Here is an 8,573-nt window from a genome sequence, read left to right as displayed (position 1 = left end):
AATTTGGGCAACTTACACAAGAAGTTATTTTTGAATGGCTGGGATTGCTAAGGTTAGTTAAGTTTATTCAGTTCAAAATACAACCATTCCCATTTTGCCGTGAGAATATAAGTGAAGTTCCGAAGAACTACATCTCACTGAGATGTATTTCTATGATAGATAATAACCGATAAATATGAACTAAAAAAAATATACCAAAGAGAAAACTATGGAATGTAGGGCACGGACAAGCAGCCTCATCCCATAAACCAATGATTAGACATAAGGAGAGGGCTGAACACTAAAAGAGCTCTTAGGAATCTGGTGTTTGGAACGACGGGTGACAATGAGGCCCAGAAAGATAACTGAGGAAGCATCCATGGCAGAAGAATGGAAACCAATTGATGGTGGAGGGAAAATATTTGATAGTTAGAATTACATGGTAAAATTTTTTAAATGGCAATGAAAATGCTTATGGGACAGAGATAAAAAAAGAACAAAAGTGATAGAGCAACCATGTCCAGTACTTATTGCCATCATTAATTACTTAAAAAAATGCGGTGGCTTATTTTCATATCAGGAGCAATTATTATTCCGATGCCTATTAGCATTTTGTATAAATTAGGAAACAAAAAAGAAGAAGATGAAGAAAAAAAAAAACAATTATACCATTACACAATTGCTCAGTATGAAGTTCTGAAGCAATGGCTAGATATTTATATACACAAAAACGTAGCCAAAAAAAAAAGAAAGAAGGAAAAAAAAAATAAAGAATACGAATCATTCCCCATAACACGTTCTATATTTACACATATATGCATCACACCAACGTCTGACCAAAACATATGTTTCTACTAAAGCCTCACTTCGTAATGGCGTATTACGATAATCCATCCTTGCGGTCTAAACGTTACAGAAGCAGCTATGTTACAAACGGCTTATGACGTCTTCGTTACTGCGCCACTAAGACGTTAATGAGTCAATTTTGAAGCCGCCACTTGATCTGTCAAATGCAAATCTGTTTAGAATTATGGTGGCGTTTGAACTTGCGTCAACGCCTCCTTCATCATCATCATCATCACATCACAAATTATTATTATTATTATTACTCATTCAAAGTGAGCAGTATCTATATTTACGACTATAGAAGCTTATTATTATTATTATTATTATTATTATTATTATTATTATTATTATTATTATTATTATTATCATTATTATTATTTATTATTATCATTATTATTATTATTATTGATTGCAGGTCCACAATAATATAGCACGTGAGTATATGGTCTTTAATGGATATTAAAAGCTTTCGAACCATGTACTAGGTTCATCTTCAGTCAAGTGAACATTATGACTTTAAAAATTCGTCGAAATAAACTTCTGAACAGGACAATTCTACAACGAAGAACGCAAATGAAGGAAGCGCTCAACAGCTCAACTAGGTAAATGCGCTTATGCACTACATGCACAGAACAATGCAATAGCCTCCCACCCCTGCTTTTAAGAACAACCATAGACCGAATTGGGATGGATCTAAAACAAATAATTTTAAAACACAATGTCCAAAACAAGAAGACTAGTGGAAGGGCGCCGCCATGAACTTAGGAGAAACTTTTACGGAAAACAAGTCGTCGTTGGGGAGAGGACCCATTAGTCAATGTTTACAGTCTTTAAAACTTTGCTAGAAAATTTGATTTTAAGACAAGCTATGCTTTTCCTCTGCCTGTTGCTGGCCCCTCTTCTGCTCTTCTCCCTCAGACAGATTACAACACAAGGGACGTGACGTCCACCAATGTTGCAGCCGCGCCGCCAGGGGAACACCATTCAGCATCATCATAGCCCACAAGACGTTCCAGCTGATTAGCAAACAGGAATTCGAACATCAACAACGGAATTACCTAGTTGGGCTGTTGAGCGCTTCCTTCCTTCATCTGCGTTCTTCGTTGGTGGAAGTCCTTTTCAGAAGTTTACTTCGACGAATTTTTAAAAGTTCATAATGTTTACTTGACTGGAGATGAACCTAGTACAAGGTTCGAAAGCTTTTCATATCCATTAAAGACCATATACTCACATGCTATGTTATGGTGGACCTGCAACCATTGTCTTCATTTTCGACACGGAAAAGTGTGCCCATTATTATTTAAAAGCGCTTAAATGGAAGAAACGAAACAGGACACTTGCTTACAAAGCGAGCTTCCATAGGAAAAGTGTCTATATGTGAAAAATGAGAAATAAAAAAATCAAATAAATCAGAGTAAATCGATAAAAAAAAAAAAAAATATTAATTTGATTTATTTTGCTAATAGCAGTATTTGCTGCCCAGATAAAAGAGGGTTGAGCGTAGGTTACCATGCCTGATGCAAGCATGAAGGATCCCAATGTTTCACTTTTTGCTCTACTGCGTAGGTGTTTCCGATAATCTAATTTTGTGTGGACAGGACTCTTATGCCGAAGACACACGCCCTTACTAAAAACAGTTAAATATGTATGTATTTATACTTGGTGAAGATTGGGAAATAAGTTAAGTGCATCTTGGTTGAACCAGACCACTGAGTTGATTAACAGCTCTCCTAGGGTTACCTAGCAGAGGGACCTACAGTTTATTGTGTGATCCGAACCACGCTATGTCGAGAATTAATTTCTAATCACCAGAAACAAATCTCTCTGATTCCACGATGGCAGAGCGGGGAATCGAACTTAGGACTACCGAATCGGTAGGCGAGCACGTATAAACCACCCGTTCCAACGAGGAACTGGGAAGATTGGGAATTCAAGGGTTAACCGATTCCGTCAGTCTTTCAATATCTCCACCACCTCAGGGACTGTGGAACTTTCTGTCTCCCTTTACATTGCCAGAAATACGGAATTCTCTGTCTCCATCTGGAGTTACGTAATTTCATCTGCTTCAGTTTAAGGGGTCTGGCTGTCATAACTTCATGATAGAAATAGTACAAGAGAACACTTTTCTTCCTTTGACCAGGTCGTCTCATCCCACTAGAAATGCGCGATCATTTCTCATGCTTCAACAACATTCTATGTCTGTTGACCCACTTTCCTTCAAATCCACCACATCAAAAAAGATAAAATGTATGAAAAAAAGTCGTTTCACTCAGGATGTCAATAAAAAAATAGAAAATAAAAAAACAAAAGATGAATTTTAAGAACAAGGAAAAGATGAATTTCGATTTCTCTTAAAGAGTCACCAGTCATGACTTGCTTTCATAGGCATTTTCTATTTCTTTTTTCATCGGTCTCGTTTTACTTAGTCCCGCAACCCCTCAGGCTCGGCAACTATTTCTTAGCCTCGATCTGGGAAAATTTCCTGAGTCAGCAGTTAGCTTTGATCTATGCCCTGATTTTCTGTGCGTGTGTACGTTTATCACACAAGAAAACGAGGTATATTAAGGACACCAAACTTGTTTACCAACGAGTAACCATTAAAACCTAGAAGGTACATTTTTCCCATTTTAAAACTAAGAAAACCGCTAATCGATCTCTCATAACTATAATCTCGGATTCTGAGTTCGTTATTGCAGCCGAGTGGTATCGTTAACGTCTTGCCCTTGTGGGTCCCGAGGTCAGACCCCACCCAGGCCATTACAGATTTTCGCTGTCACATGACCTTACAGTTCCTGTGAGCTAGAGATTAGGGATTTGGGAACCGCCGAGACCTCAGGAATCATTGGCTAATCCTCTGCCATTGTTAAGGAAATACCATCCAAGAAAAATGAGAATGTCCCTGAAAACTAAGTATACAACACAAATATAATAATACTAATAGATAACCATTAAAATAAAGTTTTCGTTGTTGAAAATATTCTCTCTGAATACCAAACTGAAATTCTGTTCTGGTGAAGTTTTCCTAATGAGGTTTAGTGGTTGTGTTTCTGGTATCATTATTTAAAAACAGCAAGATTGGTCTAGTCCAATCGGCGTTGACAGACGACGAAGCCAAAAACAACTATAATCTTATCTAATCCACATGTTAGTCCGAATACACTACACAACTCTTCATCTGAAATCATCACACTCCACTAAAAGCACGAAAACAGGAAATTATCTTTAATATGTTACTTTCCTGTCGCTGATCACTAACAGTTGCGGTGTTTATAACGACATTTTAATGACAGCGATGCGAACTCGACGTATTGTATGTGTGTCAGCGTTCTTAACCTGCCGTAACATATGTTGCTACGATTTTCTGTTGCTTGAAATCTTGTATGTTTCTATGTTATTAGAGGTATTGTTGGGACACGACAACAACAAAATTACCTAAACTATACACAAGCGCAGGACACGTAACACGCACACACACACACTACCCATCTATATATATATATATATATATATATATATATATATATATATATATATATGACTGGTAACAAAAGTGTTCTGTAACAACAGAATTCCATCTAATAAAAGGAGCCCATAAAACAAAAAACCCAAAATGTAGAGAGAAAAGTAGACTATATTTTTTTTTTCAGAGACTGCTGTCTCTCTCTTCAGTAATATGAATGAGAAAAGTTTACAGAAAAGGTGGTATTTAACCAAAGATTCGTCCACAAGTAAGCCAATTTAGGTCACCCCGCTGATAATCTTCCTTTAATCTTCTTAAGCGTTGGTTGAATGAACACTGCGTCGACGATGTCCGATGTCCAATTCCCTTTTGAGATGTTCATTACCTGCTTCTCTTTATTAGGCCGATTCCATCATTTGACTCTTGTACCGGCAGTTGCTGCTATAAATTACACGTGACATATTCCAGTTTATTCTATGGTTATGTTCATTTATATGGTTGTTGAAAATAGCCGAGTTCTGTTGTCCTACCTAACTGACCGTTTGTGTTGTATTAATCTCTGGGGAAAGATATGGTAAATTTGTATTCTGTCGTGTCTCTGATTATTGAAACATCAAGAAAAGGAAAATTAATTTTGTTGTCTGTTTCCCATTCAACTTTAAATTTGATGCTGGGCACTAATGTGTTTAATTTTGAGAGGATAATAAGTGGGTAATTTTAATGAATTCCTCTCAAAATTAAACGCATTAGTGCCCAGCATCAATTTAAAGTTGAATGGGAAACAGACAACAAAATTCCTTTTCTTGATGTTTTAATAATCAGAGACACGACAGAATACAAATTTACCATATACAGAAAACCACGTTCTCACTTTCATATATTCACTACTTTAGCTATCATGACAATACTATCAAGATAGGTCTAGCTAGCAACCTATTCTTAAGAGCCTTACGAATTTGTTCCCCAGATTTCCTGGAAAAAGAATTTGAACTAATTCGCAAGCAACTTCATCTTTAAAGTATCCTGACCATATAATTGAGAAAGCAATTCAAAAAGCAAACGTAATTTTCTACCGACCCCCTAAAGACAAGACCAGAGACACACCCAACAATAAAATAAAAATTCCCCACCTGGAGACGATTAAGAGAGTAACTCACACCTTGGGAAATCCAACCCTTTTGCATTTACCTACCCAAATACCTTAGCCAAATCCCTGATTAACGTCCAACAAAAGACATCGCCCAAAGGGACTCTGGGGTATATGAGATCCCATGCCAGGACTGTGACCAATCTTACATCGGATTTACAGGTAAATCACTTCCCAGAGATTAATACAACACAAAACGGTCAGTTAGGTATGGAGGACAACAGAACTCGGCTATTTTCAACCATATAAATGAACATAACCATAGAATAACTGGAATATGTCACGTGTAATTTATAGCAGCAACTGCCGGTACAAGAGTCAAATGATGGAATCGGCCTTAATAAAAGAGAAGCAGGTAATGAACATCTCAAAAGGGAATTGGGACATCGGACATCGGACATCGCCGACGCAGTGTTCATTCAACAACGCTTAAGAAGATTAAAGGAAGATTATCAGCAGGGTGACCTAAATTGGCTTACTTGTGGCGAATCTCTTGGTATAAATACCACCTTTTCTGTAAACTTTTCTCATTCATATACCTGAAGAGAGAGACAGCAGTCTCTGAAATATAGTACTTTTCTCTCTACATTTTGGTGTTTTTTATGGGCTCCTTTTATTAGATATATATATATATATATATATATAGATATATATATATATATATATATATATATATATATATGTATATATATATATATTTAATATGTATATATATTATATATATATATATATATATATATATATATATATATATATATATGATATACATATCGTCCAACAAAAGACATTCCCCAAGGAAACAGGGGTTTATGAAATCCCATGCCAGGACTGTGACCAATCTTACATCGCATTTACAAGAAAATCACTTCCCCAGAGATTAATACAACACAAACGGTCAGTGTTAAGTATGGACAACAGAACTCAGCTATTTTCAAACCATATAAATGAACATAACCATAGAATAAACTGGAATTTGTCACATATAATTTTATAGCAGCAACTGCCGGTACAATAGTCAAATGATGGAATCGGCCTTAATAAAAGAGAGGCAGGTAATGAACATCTCAAAAGGAGCATGAGATTCAGATGTGATCGACAAGGTTTCATTCAACCAACGCTTAAGAAGATTAAAGGAAGATTATCACGGGCTGGGGGTGACCTAAAATTGGCTTACCTGTGGATGGATCTCTTGGTATAAATACCACCTTTTCTGTAAAATTTTCTCATTCATATACCTGAAGAGAGAGACAGCAGTCTCTGAAATATAGTACTTTTCTCTCTATATGTGTTTTTATGGGCTCCTTTCATTAGATATATATATATATATATATATATATATATATATAATATATATAGATATATATATATATATCTAATGAAAGGAGCCCATAAAAACACCAAAAATATAGAGAGAAAAGTGAGAACGTTGGTTTTCTGTATATGGTAAATTTGTATTCTGTCGTGTCTCTGTTATTAAAACATCAAGAAAAGGAATTTTGTTGTCTGTTTCCCATTCAACTTTAAATTTGATACTGGGCACTAATGCGTTTAATTTTGAAAGGAATTCATTAAAATTGCCCCACCTATTATCCCAAAATGTTAGAATATCATCTATATATCTCATCCACAGCATGTTTTTGGGTTTTATTGCATTTATTACTGTAGTTTCAAAGTATTCATGTAGATTGGCTAAAACCGGACTTAAAGGACTACCCATACTACACCCGAATTTTTGCATATAGAATGATTCCCCGAATGAAAATACGTTATTAGATGCACATAATTCAACTAACTTATTATTATGTCAAGCGCCAATGGGAAATGATCTGAATAGGGGGATAATTTTTCCCTCAAAAACTGAAGAACGTCCTGTATTGGTACTTTTGTAAATAGGGAATCTACGTCAGGGCTTAAAAATTTTATGTTGTGAAGTGGTATATGTGCTTCTCTGAATTTGTGACAAAAACCTTCCGAATGTTTAATGTGACTGGGAGAAAAAGTGCCTAAAATAGGGGAAAGGAGGCCAGCTAACCATTTAGAAATTTTGTAATGAAAGCTCCGGCACATGAAAACGATGGTCTGAATGGAAGATTGTCTTGTGAGTTTTGGGAAAAAGGCCATAAAAGTAGGGGAGGTTTAGGATTAACAACTTTAAAATTTCTCTAATAGTTCAATACTCTTTTTGTCTTGGTCAATTAATCTTACTTTCCGGAAAAATTCTGTGGGGACGTTTTGGTGCGGATTTTTCGTCAGTTTGTCGCAAGTGTTTGTGTCGCTAAGGAGTTGGTTGATTTTGTCGAGGTAGAAGTCTTTGTCCATTATTACGATTTTGCCGTCTTTGTCTGATCTACTTATTATAACATCTAACTTTTTTTTTTAGCGAGCGGATGGCTATCATAAATATACGGGGAAACAGGATATTTCTTATTTAGTCAGTTAAAGCATTTAGATGTTATAATAAGTAGATCAGACAAAGACGGCAAAATCGTAATAATGGCATAGACTTCTACCTTGACAAGCAGACAGACAAACGCGAATGAATACCTTACAGCCGTCCTAATTCGTTGGGAAAGGTATAAGACCAACCTAAATTTGTCTAAGACCTGGACTTAAATTATTTAAGCTTCCTCTTTTGATTTTGTCCTTAGATAATGGAAACGGAAAATGGTTTCAAATCCCCAACTATGTAACAACTTATGCATCTGCAGTTACTGATACTAGCATACATATGTACGCAGAAATTACGTACGAAAGCGTAAAGTAACTAAGTCTATGGGCATATCCAGCCTCGTTTCACGGGCAGAACCAGCTCCGTTTCAGGAAATCCCTTCTCACCCCCAACCCCCTTCGAAGGGGGGAAGGTAGGATGAAACTCCATTATAAACCATCTTAGGGGTCCCCACTATAACCCTGCCAAGTTTCATGCCTATCGGACCAGCCGTTTGACCGTGATTGAATGACAGACGGACGGACAGACATTACGCCCATTATAGTATGATATGAGGGCAACAGGTCACAATGAGGCAACAGAAGTCAGCAACAGAGCAAGCATGCGAGCGACTGAAACGTTCGGATTATATATAATATATATATATATATATATATATATATATATATATATATATATATAATATATGACTG

This window comes from Macrobrachium nipponense, chromosome 24, assembly GCF_015104395.2.
Source record: "Macrobrachium nipponense isolate FS-2020 chromosome 24, ASM1510439v2, whole genome shotgun sequence".
Lineage (NCBI taxonomy): Eukaryota > Metazoa > Arthropoda > Malacostraca > Decapoda > Palaemonidae > Macrobrachium > Macrobrachium nipponense.
This window is presented reverse-complemented; position numbering follows the sequence as displayed.